A 21,646-nucleotide genomic window follows, 5' to 3' on the forward strand; every position below is an offset into this window, starting at 1 on the left:
ACCTGAAACATTAAGCTGTCAGTCCTGTCCATCCATGAGCCATGTTTCTGTAATTGCTATGATAGCCCAGTCTCATGTTCTAACCTCTTGCATTGAAGTAAATGTAGTTTAATTTATCAGTCCTACCTTATTCTCTCCTTTGTTCATGCTTGCCCTGACTGTTGAATTCACTTCTTTTCCCAACTGTACCAATCTCAGATTAATCTCTTTCCTCACTACCTCTCTGGTTCCCATGCCTAAACCCACCCCCGAGCAGTCTAGAAAATCTGCCAGTTTACTAGTCACCTTCCAATTCAATTGCAATCTGCCCTTCTTGTCCACATCACCTCTACCCCGGAAGAGATTCCAATGATCCAAGAAAATGTTAATCTTTATCCCCTGCACCAGCTCCTCAGCCATGCATTCATCTGTTCTATCCTCCTATTCCTATCCTCACTAGCTTGTAGTAGCAGGAGTGATCCAGATATTACTACCCTCAAGGACCTCCTTTCCAAAATTCCTGCCTAACTTTCTATATTCTCCCTTCAGAATCTCATCCTTTTCCCTTCCTATGTCATTAGTTCCAATGTGTACAACGACTTCCTTCTGGTCCCTCTCCCCTGTGAGAACATTCTGCACCCTCTGAGACATCCTTGATCCTGGCCCCAGGGAGGCAGCACACCATCCTGATTTTTAGCTGCTGGCCACAGAAATACCCCTGACTAGAGAGAGTCCCCTATCACAAAGCAATTGCTTGGAACCTGATGTACACCTCATTACATCAGAGACGTTGTTTCAATACCAGAAACTTGGCTGTTCATTCTACCTTTCCTTAACACTTTACAAAACAGCAGACATGTTAGAAATGGAGATAGCCACAGGAGACTCCTGCACTACCTGCCTACCTTTCCTGGAGTTAACCCATTTACCTGACTGTATCTGTGGCTTTTCTCCCTTTCTAAATTGCCATCCATCACACCTCCTAGCTCTTGTAAATTCCTTATTGCCTCTAACTGCCACTCCAACCAATCCATGCAATCTGATAGGATTCACAACCAAAGACACTTGCTGTAGACAATCAATAACATGGAAATTCTCCCTAAATTCCCACATACGAAGAGCATTTCACTGTACTGAAAGCCATCTTTGCTCCTTCACAATCTTCAGACCCAGAAAATAGCATCCACTTTTTACTCCAAAAAGAGTGCTCCAGGCTAACCTAGTCCTTATGGTTTATATTTTCAAAATGTAATCAAGAGACAGATCTCAATAATATATAATCAAGAAAAAGCCTGCTTTACTCATTACTATAGACTTACAGCAAGGTTACATCTAAAAACCATGCACGTATCTGTTCCTGTGCTGTGTTGTCACCCACACTGGTCCCTCCAAGGTCAGCTGTGAATTTTGCAATTTGTTAAATCTTTCCTTGACGCACTTTGATGTCCAGAGGTACATGAACTCAAACAGCAAGTGCAGTAGCTGTGCAGATTCACTGCTGTGTCAGACAGCAGTGTAGATTTCTATCTCTTTCTCTCTCTCCCTCACTGACCATGTGGTCACTGCCTCTTGTATGTCTGCTTCCTTTTAAAAAGTGCCATTGTTTTGATCTTTCTCCCCACTAAAGTTCCAAAACAATGCAACAGCATATAAAAACTAATTACTGCTCCTAGAATTTAGGGAAATCAACTCCAACACTAAAATACCTCAAAAACGAAAAAAAAGGAGCAACTTGTACAGCCACAAGTTTTTTTTATTTGTACAAATCTGCTTAATGATGACAATACTATAACTTAGCACTCAGGATTTGCATTAAGCTCTTTAAAGTAAGAGGCAATATGACCAGCTATTTCTTTGTTCAATTAAGAGTAGAGAGGAATGTCTAGTTCACATTGTTCCAACTTCAAACTCTCTATTCCTCTGCATCCAACTTTCATACTGGATTAGTGTCAAACATGAAGCAGCTTGTATTGTTATGGATAAAGATGTTGACTGACAGATTAGAAAGCACTGCGTGATATTTAAGCTTATGTAATAATACACAGCATGCGGTGGTATCCCTACGGTAATTACATACAAACCATGCTGCTGAATGTCTAAGATTTCAAGTGCAGTGTTTACTAATTTTCTTCACGATTGTTGTGTTCAGTGTTGTACAAATTTTTTTTTAGTATCAAATCAAACAAGCACATAAAACAATACCCATAACATTTACATTTAATTTAGTATTAAACACTGAATGCAAGGTAAATATGCTGAAGAGCATTCGATTCACAAAATGTATAGTCCTCATTTCTCACCATTTATAAAAGTACTCCAATTTATCTATTTTAGATTACTTTACATATTCCCATAATGAACTCCATTTACCATGGCTTGCCCACTCACTTAATCTAATGACATCGCTTTGCAATGTTCTATTCCCATTTGCACTACTTATTGTGTCACTTAATTTAGTGCCATTTGTAAACTTGGATATCTGTCCTAACAGTGCTCTCCTCTCCTGTGGATCACTGAGGATTCAGTGTGGTTGGTCCTCTGATTGGACCAAAACCATACAGAGTCCACCAGCCATCTTAACCGGGCCACACAATTGTGGTAAAATGGCTGAGGCAGCACTGCCACCTTGCTGCTGACAAGAACAAGATCAACATTTGCTTTTCAGCCAGAAATTGTGCTCCTGAGCCTTTTATGCATACTCTGAGTCTTCCACTTGATAATTTCCAACCCTACTCTAATGGCTACCTTCAACTCCATCTGCTCTCATATTTGCAAACATCTGGTGTTGATCCTCACAAATGCTTACTGGAAGTCCATTCTTGTCACATCAGTTCACATGAGAGCCATTCCATTCCATGAGTGCTGTGCCTGAAGTTCAATCATTGGCTTATAATCTGCTGATACTTTATCCGGTGTCTCTTGGCAGTCTTTTTTTGTCATTGGTGGTTTGCCATTGCCTTCCATTCTTAGGGACAGGTTACAGAGGCAGGTCCCAAGACTATCTCAGCCAGAACGGGAATCAAACACATGCTGATGGCATTACCATGATCTACATGCTGGCTATGATGTTAGTAATGTTAGTAACCTTCTTCAAAGATTTAGCTCAATTAGTTAGGCATAACATTATAAAGCTATTTGACCCTCTTATTAAGTTTTTTTTACATAGAGGGTGATTCGCATGAGAAATTAACTTCCTGAGGAAGTGGTGGGTGTGGGTACAATTACAACATTTAAAAGACATTTGAAAAATTACATGAATAGGTCAGGGTTGGAGGGATGTGGAGCAGGCAGGTGGGACTAGTTTGGTTTGGGATTCTGGTTGGCATGAACTGGTTGGTTCAAGGAGTCTGTTTCTGTGCTGTATGACTGAGTGCTCCATCACTTTCATTTAATAGTTTTGTCCACAACTGACTAGGCCAGGTGTGTCAATGATAACTTGGGACAGCTTTTATTTTCCATGTATATTTGTCTTTTAAGATACTCTAAAACATAACTAGAAAAAATGCATAGAATCCCTACAGTGTGGAAACTGACTATTTGGCCCAACAAGTCCACACAAAGAGTATCCCACCCAGGCCCATTCCCCTACGCTATTACTCTACATTTCCCCTGACTAATACACCACGCTTAGACATCCCTGAACACTATGGGAAACTTAGCATGGCCAATACAGCTAATCTGAACATCTTTGGACCGTGGGAGGAAACTGGAACACCCAGAGGAAACCCACGCAGACAAGGGGAGAATGTGCAAACTGTAAACAGGCAGTCGGCAGAAGCTGGAATCGAACCTGGGTCCCTGGCGCTGTATGGCACTGTACCGTCCACAAATGTTGTGGTTGTTAACTTTACGTTATTAACGGTGGTTTTCTAGTATAGTGGAAATTCGAATCCACGTTTTAAAACAATTGCTACACCATAAAAGTTCCAAACCTTATCCTTTCTTGCAAATATTTTCCAAAACAGTACATTCCAATAGATTAATGACTAATGGTTGCTAAACATTATCATAGATTTTTAATAAATAAACTTGGCTTTTTTTAAGATTGCTTTGTGAATGTTAAGCTCAGCAGGTCACCATAAGCTGAATTTCCAAAATCAAAACAGAAGCTTGACTAGGAACTAGAAAATTCATCATAGATTTTTGGAAGAAAATCTATTTGAGTTTTAAAATTTATAGTACTCTTGATCAGATGATTTTAGACATGAATAGGATCATTGACCAATTGCTTGGAACTTGTGGTTGAGCAGGATCTTGAGTTCCCATTTTAAATTGTTTCTACCATGTTAAAACAGATCTGTAAAAGCAGATCAGACAGAAGAGTTACAGTGCAACAAGGTTTTGAATGTGGCCTGTGCTCAGTCCAGCTTGTGCAGGTGATGCACACATATACTGACACTTTATGTCACCATTTTTTACTTTCACTTCAAGCCAGCCTTCAGTCCTATCAACAAGATGACAGATGATTTGCGAAGCTCTGACTGTCATATTTGGAATAATGCCTTGTGCCATACGCCGTGTGACAGCATGAAGGCTATTTTATACAAGCCAGATATTTTTAAATCCCTCAGACAGAATACAAAAAGGCTACTGCATGTGATCCCTGATCATTTTGATCGCAACTGGCAGATCTCTCATGCTTCTGTTCATACTAAGTCAAAGGTGATGGTATTTTGCAAAAGATGGAATCAATACACCATACAATACACAATATATGAATGAACTGTGGATGTGAATCATCACACAGTAAGTATCATCGCTGCAAGTAGTTCCATGCTGAAATCAATTAGAATTTGTTGATTTTTAAATAGATCATCAGGTCAATTACAGGATTTTTCTATATTCTTTATTGATTACCAGTTACTTGTAAATTCCTAGCTCCTTCTTGAAATCATAGACTCAGATATACAGCACGGCACAGACCTATTGGTCCAATTCGTCCATGCCTACTAGATATTCTATATAAATCTAGTCCCATTTGCCAGCACTTGGCCCATATTCCTCCAAACCCTTCCTATTCATATACGCATCCAGATGCCTTTTAAATGTTGTAATTGTACCAGCCTCCACCACTTCCTCTGGTAGCTCATTCCATACATGTACCACCTTCTGCATGAAAAAGTTGTCCCTTAGGTCTCTTTTAAATCTTTCCCCTCTCACCCTAAACCTATGCCCCCTAGTTCTGGACTCCCCCAACCCAGGGAAAAGATCTTGTCTATTTACCCTATCCATGCTCCTCATGATTTTATCAACCTCTGTAAGGTCACTTCTCGGCCTCCAATGCTCTAAGGAAAATAGCCCCAGCCTACTCAGCCTCGGCCTTTAGCTCAAATCTCCAACCCGGGAAATATCCTTGTGAATCTTTTCTGAACATTTTCAAGTTTCACAACATCCTTTCGATTGGAGGGAGACCAGAATTGCACACGATACTCCAAAAGTGGCCAAACCAATGTCCTGTATAGCTGCAACTTGACCTTCCCACTCCAAAATTCAATGCACTGACCAATAAAGGCAACAGATGAATCAAATTGCAAACTATTGCATTTCTTTAAGCCTTCTTTTAGCGAAGTGCAACATGTTGGTTTGCATACCTGACAGTGTGAGGGTTCATCTGTCGCAGACATTTCTCAAAACTTTCTTAGAGATAAGGGGTAAAATCTGGATGTTTGATCATTTTCAATGTAGAAAATTTGACACGTTCCAAAGATTCAATGGAACACTCATGACTTAATTTTCAGTGCACAAATGTGTGCACTCTCTCGACAATATATTAACCAGAAGCATGGACAGAATCTTCCTAGACCTTGAATGTTGTGAGCACAGTGAGAAAATAGTGAACATTAAATGAGATCAGCAGTAGGAAGCCTTTTGATATTGAGCAAAATGTCCTACGTTGCAGGCCGGTATTGAAGGGCAAGATAAGTTTCTCATGAGTGGGTAGAGATCCATCAACATCTCACAATTAATGTCACCTCATTGCTTTGTAGCTTCCCATTCTCGACAATAGCCATCCTGAAAGTCAGAGCAGTTCCTTAGCAACTCCGGCTTACACCTTGCTCCTGTGGACCTCCATGTGGACTGCAGTCAGAGGCCTGTGACCAGTGGTGTGCCACAAGGATCGGTGCTTGGTCTCTACTTTTTGTCATTTATATAAATGATTTGGATGTAAGCTTAAGAGGTTTAGTTAGTAAGTTTGCAGATGACACCAAAATTGGAGGTGTAGTGGGCAGCGAAGGGTACCTCAGATTACAACGGAATCTTGATCAGATGGGCCAATGGGCTGAGACGTGGCAGATGGAGTTTAATTTCGATAAATGCGTGATGCTGCATTTTGGGAAAACAAATCTTAGCAGGACTTGTAAACTTAATGGTAAGGTACTTGGGAGTGTTGCTGAACAAAGAAACCTTGGAGTGCAGGTTCATAGCTCCTTGAAAATGGAGTCGCAGATAGATAGGGTAGTGAAGAAGGCATTTGGTATGCTTTCCTTTGCTGGTCAGAGTATTGAGTACATGGGAGGTCATGTTTTGGCTGTACAGGACATTGGTTAGGCCACTGTTGAAATATTGCATGCAATTCGGTCTCCTTCCTATTGGAAAAATGTTGTGAAACTTGAAAGGGTTCAGAAAAGATTTACAAGGATGTTGCCAGGGTTGGAGAATTTGAGCTATAGGGGAAGCTGAACAAGCTGGGGCTGTTTTTCCCGGAGTATCGTAGGCTGAGGGGTGACCTTATAGAGGTTTACAAAATCATGGATAGAATAAATAGACAAAGTCTTTTCCCTGGGATGGGGGAGACTAGAACTAGAGGGCATAGGTTTAGGGTGAGAGAGAAAATATATAAAAGAGACCTACAGTGCAACTTTTTCACACAGAGGGTGGTACATGTATGGAATGAGCCGCCAGGGGAAGTGGTGGAGGCTGGCACAATTGCAACATTTAAAAGGCATTTGGATGGGTATATGAATAGGAAGGGTTTGGAGGGATATGGGCCGGGTGCTGGCAGGTGGGTTGCGATATCTGATCAGCATTGACGGGCTGGACCGAAGGGTCTGTTTCCCTGTAAACATCTCTATGATTCTATGACCTCAGGGCATACTTCATGGGCATACACCCCATTCACACATGGCATTGGGCATGTATCAGCATTATCGAATCAATATCATTGACACAATTCCCATTCTTCTGCCATTCTGATTGACATTCCAATGCTGAAGTTTGGAGTGCACTGACACCTTTCATTGGAACACTAATGTCAGAATACTTCACACATCACATGGATTCAACTAGAGTGTATCATTGCTCGCCATTAAAGCTGTCACTCACTTTTCATCTATGTTAACACTCAGCATTTCTGCTTTGCCTTGCTGAATCTTGGTTTTGGTGAATTGTACCCTCAGCCAGAGCTGGTTAGAACAGACAAAAGGCCAGGTAGCTTGTCATAGCTGTCAGCTGTCAAGGGGCTAAGTTTGGAGATAGCGAGGACTGCAGAGGTGGGCAAGTAAGAGTTGATAAGGAGTGGAGCTGGGAAAGGCACAACAGGTCAAGCAGCAGCAGAGGAACAGGAGAGTCGATGTTTCAGGCAGGACCCTTCATCAGGAGAGGGGAGGGGGAAGGGGGCTGAGAAATAAATCAGGGGAGGGGGATGGAGCTGGAGAAGGTACTTGGGATGAAGATAAGTGGTTGTGATTGGTCAGTGGTAAGTGTGGAGCAGATAGATGAGAAGGAAGATGGGCAGATTGGGTCAAGTTATGGGGTAGGCAAAGATCCTAATGTTGATTTAGGTAGCTTCCTCAATCTCATGTATTGTGGTGTACACAGCAAGCACACTGCATGTGCTTCACCCAAGTAGATGGAGTAATTCTCAGTCAAAACAAGCTGGACATCCAACAGTCAGAGGTTCCAGGCACAATAAGTGCAGGAATAGGCAATTCAACTCCTTAAAGTCTGCTCCACCATTCTAACAATCATAACTGATCTTACGTTGGCCTCAACACCACTTTCCTGCCTGTTCTCCATTATCTTTAGCCAGTTACTAATTAAAATTCTCTCCCCCCCCACCACCCCCACAAACTTATTCAGTGTCTCAGACTCAAAAGCTGTCACTCATTGCATCGAGAGTGACCGCTGTTCCCTTCCATTGTGATGCAGATTCCGAGTGTGCAATGGGCTTGCAAATGGAGGCCATAACACCCTGAGAGAGGAGGGTAAGAGTTTCTTTCTGTGAGGGGAAGCACTCCCGCCCAGGTTATTAAAGTTTCCAGAAGAAGTAATAGGACAGAGAGTACAGAAAGGTTCATGGATCTTACTTCAAGCATGGCAGATAAGGGGACAGTCAACCCAGGAGTGAGGTTGTTGTACTTAAATTCACACCATAAACATAGTGGGGAGGTTTGCTAGTGCGACTTGAGAAAGTTTAGAGGAGTTTTGGGGGCGGGGGGGGCGGGGTGGAGGTAATCAGAACATGTGGGAGCAGAGTAAGTCAGCCTGTGAGTGAATGAGGAGAAGGTAGAGTTGGCAAGTTGGATACAAACTTGTCTTGGCCAAAGAAGGTAGAGGGGTAGTGGTGGGGAGGGGTGTTTTTGATTTGAGTTATTACTGTCAAGTGTACAGACATAGTGAAAAGTATTGTTTTGCGTGCTAACCAGAAAACTCATACCTTACGTAAGCACTGCAGGGTACCAGAACAAAATGTAGAATGTAGTCTTATGCTATAGAGAAGGATCAACTTTCATTTATGAGAGGTCCATTCATAAGTCTGATAACAGCTGGGAAGAAGCTGTTCTTATCTGTTGGCATATGCTTTCAAACTCATCTAATAGAGGAGAGTGGAAAAGAGTATAAGCAGAGTGGGAGGGGCCTTTGATTATGTTTTTTATCATTGAGTATTTTATTTACATTTATATTAAATTTGACCGGACGTTTATGACCAGTGCTGTTCTGCAGGGATCAGTGCTGGGACCTCTGACTGACTTGAATGAAAAATGTCAGTGGTCTGATTAGAAAGTTTGCAGATGACATAAAAATTGGTGGAGTCATGAGGAAGGTTATCAAAGGATTCAAGCGGGATATAGATCATCTGGAAATTTGGACAGAGAAATGACAGATTGAGGTGGACAAAAATCAGAAAATTGCTGCAAAAATTCAGCAGGGCTGGCAGCATCTGTGGAAAGAAAGCAGAGTTAATGTTTCAGATCCAGTGAGGTGTGAGGTGATGCATTTTGGGAGGTCAAATGCGAGAGGGCAAGTATATGTCCGGATTCTGAGGAGTATTGATATACAGAGTCCAAGTCCATAGATCCCTGAAACTATCAACATCTGTGGATAAGGTGGTTAAGAATACATACATCAGATTTGTCTTCATTGGTCAGAGCACTGAGTATAAGAATTGGCAAGTCATGCTGCAGATGTATGTGACTTTGGTCAGGCCACATTTGGAGTCCTTTACACAGGCAGCTCTGCAAAGAGTGCAGAAGAGATTTATCAGGATGGTGCCTGGATTGGAGTGTATGATAAAGGAGAGGTTGAACAAACTTGAATTGTTTGCACTAGAGTGACAGACGCTGAGGGGTGACCTGATAGGAGTATTTAAAAATGATGAGAGGTAGGGACAGGGTGGATTTGTTGGAGTCTCCTTCCAATGGTAAAAATGTCAAGTAATAGGGGGGCATAGGTTTAAAATGAAAGGGGGAAGGTTGAAAGGAGATGTGCGAGTAAAATATTTTACAGAGTGTAGTAGGTTGAAAAATGCGGTGCTGGAAAAACACAGCATGATGCATCCGAGGAGCAGGAGAATCGACGTTTCGGGCTTAAGCCCTTCTTCAGGGGGCTTATGCCTGAAATGTCGATTCTCCTGCTCCTTGGATGCTGCCTGGTCTGCTGCGTTTTTCCAGCACCAAATTTTTCAACTCTGGTACTCCAGCATCTGCAGTCCTCACTTTCTCCTAGAGTGTGGGAGTGCATTCCAGGCACCTACTAAGGGGAGGTGATAGAAGCAGATATGATAGCAATGTTTAAGAGGCATTTAGAAAGACATGAACAGGAAGAGAACCAACCCACATGCAGGCTGATGGGGTTAGTTTAGAATAGCATGTCAACACGGACATGTTGAGTCAAAGGACCTGTTATTGTGCTGTATTGTTCTATGTTCTTGTTCAATGGTTCTAAGATGTCCCACAAGAGGAAACAATTTCTCAGCATCTACCCTGTCAAGTCCCCTACGAACCTTACATGTTTCAAGATCACTTCTTACTGTAGTATGAACACAGACTAGAAAGACGATGATTTGTTTTAAAACAAGTCACTAACAGATATGAGGGCTTTGTTGTTCCTCTCAGAGGGTTGAGAGTCAGAGTTCCTTTCCTTAAAAGGCCGTGGGTGCAGAAATCTTAAAGCAGAATCCATCTACATCTGCCTTATTTATAGGTTGCAAGATCATTGGGATACAGAGGAATGTGTGGCTTAGATGAAAAATCAGATCAACCATAAATTTTGTTGAATTTTGGAGCAGGTTCAAAGGGCTAATTAGCCACCTCATCTTAAAAATCCCTCTAAATCCTGGATCAACAAGGTGAGCCTTCTCAGATAGTTTACAGTGCCAGTGCCTTGGATAATATGATGAAAACTCTTCACAATATGCCAGGTGTAGTCTACTTGGTTTCTTGTATAGTTTGAGTAAGACTTTACTTTTATATTCCATTTGCATGAAAATAAGAAACATTCCATCCGCCTTTCCGATTACCTGCTGAATTTGCATGCTAACTTTGGAGAGATTCATGCATGAGAATGCCCAAATCCCTCTATGCTGCAGCTTCCTGCAGAACATAAATAATATCCATCTCCTCTATTCTTCCTGCCAAATAGCATCACCTCACATTTTCCCAACTTATATGTATTTTAAACCCGACTCACTTAATCTGTCCCTCTGCAGACTCTTACCAAATGCCTTCCCAATTACTTTTGTGTCATGTGCAAACTTGAGTAAATTCACTTCTCACTCAAGTTCACAAATATATTGTGAATAATGAAGGCCTTAAGCATTCATTTCAATGGCACAAAACTCCACTAGTTACAGGTTACCATCTTGAAAATGCCTGCTAACCCTAATTCTGCCTTCTACTAGTTAGTATAAATTTTGTTGAATGTTGGAGCAGGTTCAAAGGGCTAATTAGCCAACCCACTCCACCTCACCTTAAAAATCCCTCTAAATCCTGGATCAACATAGTGAGCCTTCTTGGACAGTCTACAGTGACAGTGCTTTGGATAATTTTAGCAAGTACAGAGGATTTACGATCTCAACACCCTGGACTCTTCTTAAGCAGCTTTGTGTGGTACCAGGATCATAACCATGTGGAGATCCAAGTATTTTACACCTCCTGGCTCCATGTATCCATCCTGTTTGTTACTTTCTCAAAAAATTGATTACATGAAGGCATGCTGACTCCAATTCTGTATTTCTAAGTGTACCACTATTGCATCCCTCATAGCTAACACTTTCATTTTCCCAATGACAGATGGTATGCTAAGTGGCCTAAAATTAACAGCTATTGGTCTCTTTTCCTGTTTGAAGAAGAGTGTCACATTGGCAAATTTTCAATCCTTGGGGACTTTCCCAAAACTTAAGATTCTTGTAAGATTGCTACCAGGGCTTCACTAATTCCAACTACTCCAATTAAAATCCTCAGATGCAACCTATCAGGTCCAGAGGACATTTTGATCATTTGCTCCATTACTTCCCTATTAATTTTCCCTAGTGTTGGCAGTGTGTTTGTTTCTTTGCTCCATTTTGCCTCTGGGTTATTTAGTATTTTTGAAATATAGTTTGTCTTCAAACTGTGAAGAGTGATGCAAAGTATTTATTCAGCTCCTCTGACATTTCCAAGTTCCTTAATATTATTTCTCCAGCCTCATTCTCTAAAAGATCTATGTTTACTTGGTCTCTGACCTTTTTTTTTAATATTAAAAAAAAGTGAACTCTATTGGTCTCATTTGACATTACCTTGCGAGTTTACTTTCAAAGTTTAATTTCTCCTTTTTTGGGTTATCTTTTGTTGATGCTTAAATGCTTTGCAAATTTCTGGTTTACCACTGATCTTTGCGACTTTAACATGATTGTTAACTTCCCTGGTTAACCAATGTTGGTTCACCCCCTCCCTAGAATCCCTTTCCCTCACTGAAGTATCATTGCAGGGAATCATGATAGATGTTTCGGAAACATCTGCCATCGTTCAATCATCTTTTTTTACTAGCTACCTTATTCTACTAGTTATCTGTCTACTCCAGCCAATTCTGCCCTCATTCCTTCCTATTTACCCTTAGAATTAACCCAAGTTTCACTCAGACTGAATGCTGTATGTTATGGTCACATTTTCCTTGGAAATTTCTTATTCTGAGACCATTTATTAAAACTGCTTCACCACACATTACTAAATTCAAAAATAGCTTGATCCCTAGTTAGATCTACAACATGTTGCACTAGGAAACTATCCTGAATACACTATGAATTCTTGCTCATGTCTACCTCTACCAATTTTAATTTTCCTGATCCACATGAAAATTAAAGGCATCCAAGATTAATGTAGTGCTTTTTGCTTGCTCCAAATCCTGATTTGTTATCGATCCAATGTATAGCTAATCTTAGGAGTTTTATAGATTACTCTCAATGACTCTTCCTCTTATTCGTTAACTCTACTAATAGACATCTGGTTCCTTCCAGCTTGATAAGTGTAACATTTATAATAATTTCCAGTTTGCTGTTTACTGCTACATGAGGAAGGTCCCAGAGTTCCACTCTTGCAAGTGATCTACCTGCCAGCCTATTCACTTACCTCACCCACCCTAATGCTCCTTTCATTCAAGCACAGTGACACCAGGCATTGAAAATTTGCCATATGCAAACTGGTGCTGCAAGACTGTTTCTTTTTACCTGAAATCGTCTAGCACTGCAATAGAGTTCAGAGGGTCACCACACTCCATTTCAAGGGAAGCTGAACTTAAACCAACGGCAAACATGGCACAACATCAGCATGTGGGAAAATTCAAGCAAAACTGCAAACCGAATAGGATTGCTGCTGTTTGAAAAATCTAGACTATCATTTACCGTGATTAACTATCTTCATGTAGCAAGCACATTGCTGGAAGAACTATTTCACAAATCAATTTCTTTATTAGAGTTATGTTAACAAAACCATGATATGAAATACTCTGAAAGGAGGATGAAGTATTGCACCATAATGCTACATGACTACAATGTGAAACGATACACATGATATCAACATTCTTCTGCATAAATGCAAAGGATGGAAAATTCACTTCCATCGTTTGAGTAATGGACCTGTTACTTGAGAGAATTTTTGAAGTCGAAAGTTAATAATTCAGCCTGATGGCTACGAAGATGGAATAAATTAGAATAAACTAGTGCAGGTTGGAAACATGATTTTATGAAGAAATAGGGAGATAAACCAAAATAGGAGTTCCATGTTTTTAATTCCATGTCATTATGCAGCTAATGTAGGAATAATCAAATACAATATTATGCAATGTCACCAGTTGATATGTCTGTAGCTCTTAAATAACATTGCTGTATTTTATAGTGATCAGGAATAAAGCACAAAGAAACTTTTAAGCTAGGATTTGGGTTTTGAAACAAGTATAGTCAGATGTACAGCATGAAAACAGATCCTTTGGTCCAACTCATCCGAGCTGACCAGATACCCTAAGTTAATCTAGTCCCATTTGCCAGTATTTGGCCTATATTCGTCTAAACCCTTCCTATACACATACCCATCCAGATGCCTTTTAAATGCTGCAATTGTACTAGCCTCCACCACCTCCTCTGGCCGCTCATTCCATACCCTGCACTTGATATTCTAACAATGTTTGAATCTAGGCAGACTACACATACAAGAATATCTCTGCCAAAAGACAATTGGATACTACTTGGCTTGAACTTTCACAGGCAGGCAGAGTGCAGAGGTGGAGTGAATAGCCACTTCTGACGTGTCCTGAGAGGAGGTGTATGTGGTTGCTCATCTAGTTGGGTACTTCCATGGAACCACACAGTCTATGAGAGTTAGGGGCACCTGGACTGAGACCTAGGTACAGGTTGCTATGTTTTCATGTCAGAGCTCTAATGGCTAGGGTGATGGAGTGCAGGTATATGTATTTCCCCAGGAAGCCATGAGACTACAGAAGCTGCAAGCTGTCCATTGCAGACAACCAGATTATTCTCAATACAATGGATCTGCACTCGTGCAGCCTCTAGGCCACATCTCCCACATTCCTGTCTGGTGTTCCTGTTCCTCCCTGTGCATGTCAGCACAGCCCCCAATTGTTAATATGAGGTTCCTCTCCTGCCTGGAGCATTTTCTTCCTGAGGAGGGCTGTTTCAGCAAGGTCCAGGTTACAGTCTAACAGGTTTATTTGAAGGCACTTGTGCTCCTAAACATTCCACACCTGATCCTCCCACAGAGAAGCAAAATGAGTTAGCAGGGGGTGATTAGGAAGCAGAGTTGCAATGCTGCCTGAGGCCCATGAACTCTCTTCCTGAGGAGTCAGGAGGCTACCTTCTGGTGAGCCAGCCCATTTCCCCGCTGTTGTCGTGGACATCCTGCTGGTAGCTGAGAGACGAGAAAGAAGGCATCATCGCTTATGGTTAGAAGTGGTATGTAATGAGTGAGACTGATCACAGGGTTACTGTGCAAATGAAGAACAGTACTTACACTGTTGGCAGGACGTGGATGTTTCAGCATTCCTGCAGGAATGGTCCTGGGTCTTCTCCTGCAGAGATCAGGAGTCTCTCCTTATAGGGTGAGGAACTCAACATCAGGCACTCTTCCTCCTGTCTTGGCTGTTATTTTTCCTGCATTGGAAGTGAACGAGGCTGGCACAGCATTTGTTGCTAGTGCCGGAGAGAGTAGGGGTGGATATGTTGAGGTACTCAGAGGGAGAGTAAAGACACCAGGGAGGCCATGGAGGGCTAGCGGGATGGAGAGTTCAGAACCCTGTTACAGAATCACAACTATTTCTCTTTGCTTAACACTTTCCGAATACCTGTCCTCTGCTCAGTAGGATGGCTTCAATATATCAGTACGGAATAGGGAACACCTCTGCCTTGAGATGCCACATGTATATGGATGCTGGTCCTTCAGTAATTATCCTGTGATTGGGTACTGCAAGTGGGGCACCAAAACAATGGGTGGGTACTTTAAGAGGCACATAAGATGCAGTGTGAAAGCCCATTAGGTCTCAGAGATAATACCAGGTTACAGTCTAACAGGTTTATTTGTAGGCACTAGCTTTCAAAGCACTGCTTCTTCATCAGGTGATGAAGAACCTGAAGGTGATCAACCACCTGATGAAGGAGCAGCACTCCAAAAGCTAGTGCTTCCAAATAAACCTGTTGGACGAAAACCTGGTGTTGTGAAATTTTTAGCTTTGTCCACCCCAGTTCAACACTGGCTCCTCCAAGTCAGGTCTCAGAGTATCCCTCCTTGAAACTCAACAAAACTGACAGCCAAATAAAAAGGAGGATACAACCTTTCATCTACTTTGCCAATAACTTAAAGGCTAACCTTTAAGTATGTTGACATCTCAAAATTAATTAGTATTGGTAATGAACAGTGGCTTTGTTTTTAACTTGAGATGTAGCTCTTTTCTTGCAGTGTATGCTTGCGGATTTTTAAAAAAATCCTTTCAGGAGGAGGGCATCATTGTCTAGGCAAACATTTACTGCCCAGAAGGTAGTTCAAAGTCAAAGTCAAATCACATTGCTATGATCTGGAGTTCACATGCTGGCCAGACTAAAACAAGAGAGATTACTTCCCCAGATGGGTTTTACCCAACAATCAATTCATGATCTTCTTTCCAGATTTTTAATTGAATTTAAATTTCACTACCTGCCATGGGAGGATTTGAACCGAGATCCCCAGATATTAGTATTGTCTCTGTATTCATGGGCCAGCAATAATGGCTTTAAGCTGTAGCCTCCCCATTGACTGTTTCAGGGAGAGTTGAAAATGCGTTGCTGGTTAAAGCACAGCAGGTCAGGCAGCATCCAAGGAATAGGAAATTCAACATTTCGGGCATAAGCCCTTCATCAGGAATGCCCGAAATGTTGAATTTCCTATTCCTTGGATGCTGCCTGACCTGCTGTGCTTTAACCAGCAACGCATTTTCAACTGTGATCTCCAGCATCTGCAGACCTCATTTTTTACCCGATGTTTCAGGGGAGATATGATTAATGGTCTTGGAAGGCTTACTACAGGGAACAAAAGAAAATGGAGCAGACAGTCCCAGCCTTATCAAGGCTCCTTTTACTCTTGAATAGGAGAATGGAAATGGTGTCATCATCAATCAAAATCAGATGCCAACTCAAGACCTTAATTATTTAACTATGGTAAATACTGGGTGAAAAGAGTGCTGGACGATATATCTGTGCTCTGACCTCCAGTCAAGACAGAAGTGGAAAATAATTAGCAGCCTATCTTCAAAAGAGTGGATATTTTTAAAATCAACTTGTTCAGAGATGTTATGCCACCTCTGGAACAGGTGGCACATGAACCTGGACCTTCCAGTGATTTGCAAATACTCCAACTGGGAGAAAGTGAGGACGGCAGATGCTGGAGATAAGAGTTGAGGAGTGTGGCTCTGGAAAAGCACTACCAGTCAGGCAGCATCCAGGAAGCAGGAGAATCAACATTCCAAACATAAGCTCTTCACCAGAAGTAACAGGTTAAATATTTTGAATTCCAGGTTAATTAAGAAAGGATATGCTCCTTTCCAGAAAGCCCAGATGTAGGGGCACTCCAACTGTGTCCAGCATTGTGATGGTTACTTATAACAATCATGTGCATGTATGTTCGACGAAAGAGGAGTGCGTGTAAATCAGTAGTTACTAAGCCTACTCACTCACTTCAACAGTTAGTTATAAAATAATCACCAGATTAAAGAGTTAAAAGCTGATTTAGATCAAAATAATTCCTTTTAGCAAATAAAAGGTTTCAATGCTCTCCTTTATTCTCATTGCCTTAAAAGTAACAGCTTTTGTAACTGTGCTACAGTGCACCATTAGATGGCAGCAAATACAGCTCAATTTCCAAACGCATCCATATGGTAATATGAAAACACCGATTTTATTAACAGTATTTCACAGATCAAGAAATTATTAAGCTTTTGCAAGAAAACGAGCCACAGAGGTAATGTGCACACATGGTCAAGTGGTGTGACCTTGACATCCCAATTTACCAGTACACGATGCTGTATTGATAAGCCACAACTGAGGAAGATTCACATTCAAAAGGAAAGCAAGTCATGGTGGGATTTCAAGTTAAAAGCAATTACTTTTCTCATTTATGTCTAAGATCCGGAGACAACAGCTCAATATCATTTAGCCAAATTTTACACAATAGTTCAAACTGGAGAGGTCATGAAAATTTAATAAGATTGCTAAGGACTTGCAAAATAGGCTATCTAATGTGCGTATGCAGACATGGTAACAGTTATTCAATAAGTGCAAGCACTGTAACAATTGGAGGGGAAAAAAAAATGGGTGGCATGTTTAATCCCCGAGACATGTTGAATTAAGTGACAGTTGGTGCTCAGCATCAGTAAGTCTAACAAACAGGAAAATACAAGACAATACTGGGCTGGATTGCCAAAGTAGAGCAGGGAAGTAATGTTTAAAATATACAGCATGTTGCAGGGCCCAGATCTTGATTATGTTTCCTGGTTTTTGTCACAGATGCACAAATGAAGCAGTCAAGCTTTTAGAGAGAGTGGAAAGGGAGACAAAGCAATTGCAAAATCTAAATGCCAAGGATTGATGTGTATTTCTGACTGACCTTTCCAAAAATTCATGGGGTCAAGAGAGTTCCTACATTTAAACGTCTTCAGTGGGAAGGTAATACAAGGCACATAGTTTAAGAAACTCCTGCAGAAGTGTATAAGACTGAAGCTTGACCAGAGAGAGACTGAAGGTGTGGTAGGGACTTCCAAGACACCTCCCAGAGATTTTAGCTAGCCCAAGAACTTCATACAAAGGAAATGTCTAAAATATATTATTTCCAGGCATCAATTCTGTTTTTATCCTGAATTCCAAATTGGACTCTCCCATATGCCAGTTATTCAACAAACAATTCAGGCTCCACAAGAGTATTGTATTGGTACACCACATCCTTAAGTAAATCTGACATACAATATTTACAATCATAAGACCATTCCAGAAACATCAGAACTCCCAGAATAATATCCTACCCAACTTCTATTTGGGATTTGCAGAAATTGTAAATTTTCAGCCTTTGCAGTTTTATTGGGTGTCAGAGGACTCACTTATGTAAAGACAGAAGGGTAGGAAAAAAAGGATATTTTATAAAGATAGATAATATGGTGAATAACAGAAGAGGTAAATCGAGAAGATTATTTGAGGCGCACGGTCACAGCAGAGCAAAGTGAAGCACGTTCAAATTGAAAAACAGCTAATTTAAAATGAGATCCTGAAACCTTCTCTGCAAAAGGTCAGCATGTGGAATAGGCTTTTGGGTAGGGTATTAAAGAGCAGCACATCATTTAAGAGATCATGTTATGGTGGAGAGGTGTGTAGGCTTTGAGATGAATGACATTCTTATTTTTATATGCATTATTTAAAAAAGGTACAAGCTGAATAAATTTGGGGAGGGTCAAAAGCAGCCAACATTTCTTAGAAGTTATTTTTGTCAATGAAAACAGTAATAAAGAACATAATAGACCTTGCAAATCTTCCAAATATGCATTGTTCACCATTTGGGAATTCACCAGATGGAGACTAACATCTTGAAGGGGAAAGAACACAGCAAAGAATTTTAATTCTAAAGCTTTGGGAGTTTTCTGTATTGATTATGCTGCATTACAAAGGCATGATATCCTTCTACTAAGAGGTTTGCTTGATGCAGAACCTTTAATCAAAAATAATGTCCTTCCTTTGGACTGGTTTAAATCATTTGAAGTTTACTCAAGGCATTCAGTATTGTTATAAAGCAGAGGGTGACTCCTCTCTGAAAACTAACACACCTGAAGGAGGTGCACCTGTCCCATAATCTGTAGAAAGTGAAAAGTGAGGTAACCTGCTCTTCAGCAATGTCTAGTGGTTAAAAATAAATCCATGGCACTCACTTTAAAATCAACAAGTAACAACTTAATAATCTAACACTTAGTGAGCAAATTAAACTATTACCACACCAAATAAAATCACTTCTAACAACTATTCACCAATGGAACAACATACCAGTAGGATGTTGTTTTAATAAATGCAAGTCCCACTAACACAAAAATAATTAGAATTTAGTCTCAAAATTATAGTCAGGTTACAGGTGTCCTCCAGAGTGTTTTCTGCCTTCTTCTATCAGGAAGATCTTCGTTGTTGGTACCATTATTAGTTAGATGGTGCTTTCTCTAATACATAGATAACTGAGAACCAATTTCTCTCCTTGAGCCGAGGACTGGCTGATGGCAGTTAGCTCTGGGGTCTTTGTCCAACTGCCCCTGTTTTTTTAATACCTGCAATGACAATATTTCTTACATAGGATTGGCCCTATGTTGTCAAAACCACCAGATTTAAAATTAAATTAGGTGTTTTGTACCCAAGTGCCTGGTTCAAATTTATTGGCTAAATTCAAAAACCTGTTGTCTTGACAGAAAATGCTACTTGGCCTACTAACTGCATGGCCTTTCGATACAAAATGTTCCAGTGCGGGCTGTGTCTTTGCAAAATTCAAGCCGGTGGTCACAGATATCCATTTTAAAAATCTCTAAGCACTGATAAACCATCTTTTCTAAAAATGGACCACACAATGCTTTCTCCATTTTTACAATTTTACTAAACACTGAATTGCAATTTCCTGCCTCCACAATTACTCTACCCAACTTCATAACAGTTTATACCCAGGAATATCTACTGAGCAATACTACTTGAATAAGCTTTCATTGATTATGTGGTCTTTGACAAACACCACACACCAAAAAGTCATTGTTTTGACTCCATTCAATGGATTAATCTTTTGTGAGGCAGCAACCTACTAACATTCTCTTTCAGCATGTTCTACAATTTTCATTTTAATTCACATCTCAAAAGGGAATGAAGCAGCCCTGACAGAACATGAACAATACCCAGACCTGGGCTAACATAGAAGATGCCATTCATACTTTCCAAGCAGTTTGTATTGATCCCTTTTACAAAAGGAATCCCAGCCATCACCTAATGCTCATCATTAACAGTAAAGGTTCCATCAGCATGCAGAAAATCACCATTGATCCAAAACCCCACTGAACCAGCCTACAAACAGTATTTCCCTAATAACTTCTCCACTCTCTGCAAAACACAAATCAGCATTGTGATGGGCTACTCGTCCATCTGTGTTGGTGCAGCTGTAATAATACTTGAGAAGCTTGCATTATCCAAGATGGAGTATTCTCATGACTAGACTTCATCTACCTCTGTCAGGTATCACTAGGAGGACACGTAACTTCAGTTGGGGCATAAAATATAGTAAACAGCTCACCATTAAACATCCCATTCTGGTTGAAATACTTTCAGAAGAGGATTTTGCATGCCATTATATTTTGAAGTATGAACTAGTATAAGAAGGCAACAACAGCTTATAACTCACATGGCAAGACTGTCATATATAGTTAGTCAGTAACATTTTATTTTCAGTATCCATAGTAACAACTACTATATGCTTTAATGCAGCAGAAACACTATAAAAGCCTGCAATAAAAAAATTCAATACTGTGGAAAAGAACAGCTTCAACCAAACAGTTAGTGAAAATGCCTTGTGATAGTTATAAAGGAGGAGTTGACCAATGCCATTGGAGTCCACTACAAATTAAAATGTAATCATTGATTTAAATCAAGTGTATGTGTGGGTCCAGCACAGATGCCTATGGAGTATTATTTCTGACCCTTCACCAATGTGAGCAGGAGCCATTTTCTCCAGTTCTGCTGCTGGTCAAACTTTCTATCTGCATTACTACACTGTAGATCCAGTGACTCCCATTGGAAAATGCTTGGATATTTATGTCAAATAAAAGGGAAGATCAACCTGGTGTGCAAATTCAGCCACATTCAAGTAGCCTGCCAATCATCACTGACTAAACTCACATACCAGAATGACCAAGGGCTGCTATGCCCATGAAACCTTGGATTCAATCTTCAAAACCCAAACACCAACTGCAGAATCCTGTTTAACAAATCAGGAACTCAGCAAAGAAGACTGCACAGACCTCTTACCAAATCCCAGCTAATCTCTCCTGTTTGTATAAAGAGGTGCGTTACTTCATAGAAGTTCTTCCCAAACCTCACCATAAAGCCACAGGCTACCAAAGAGGAAGGTCAGAAACAAAATAAGCTAATGCACACTCTAGCATCTCCCACCTCTAACCATCTGCTGCTCCTAGAACATGGCCAGCATCATTTTGCTGAGTAGGTACCTCATTAAAAGCCTGGCCTGTTTTCAAATCCCAGGGAGGATTCAACACAGGTGAACAGATGCTAGTTAATTAAAGTCAATGGGATCATGATCCTGGTGGTGTAACCTAATAGATTTATTCAAGGCTTCCAGGTGACTGTCAGTTTAATTCTCCACTTGGACCTCTGTCCTCAGACAAGCACTTTCCTGTTTCAATTAAGCTCAGAATT

The sequence above is a fragment of the Hemiscyllium ocellatum genome, chromosome 12, assembly GCF_020745735.1.
Source record: "Hemiscyllium ocellatum isolate sHemOce1 chromosome 12, sHemOce1.pat.X.cur, whole genome shotgun sequence".
Classification (NCBI taxonomy): Eukaryota; Metazoa; Chordata; class Chondrichthyes; order Orectolobiformes; family Hemiscylliidae; genus Hemiscyllium; species Hemiscyllium ocellatum.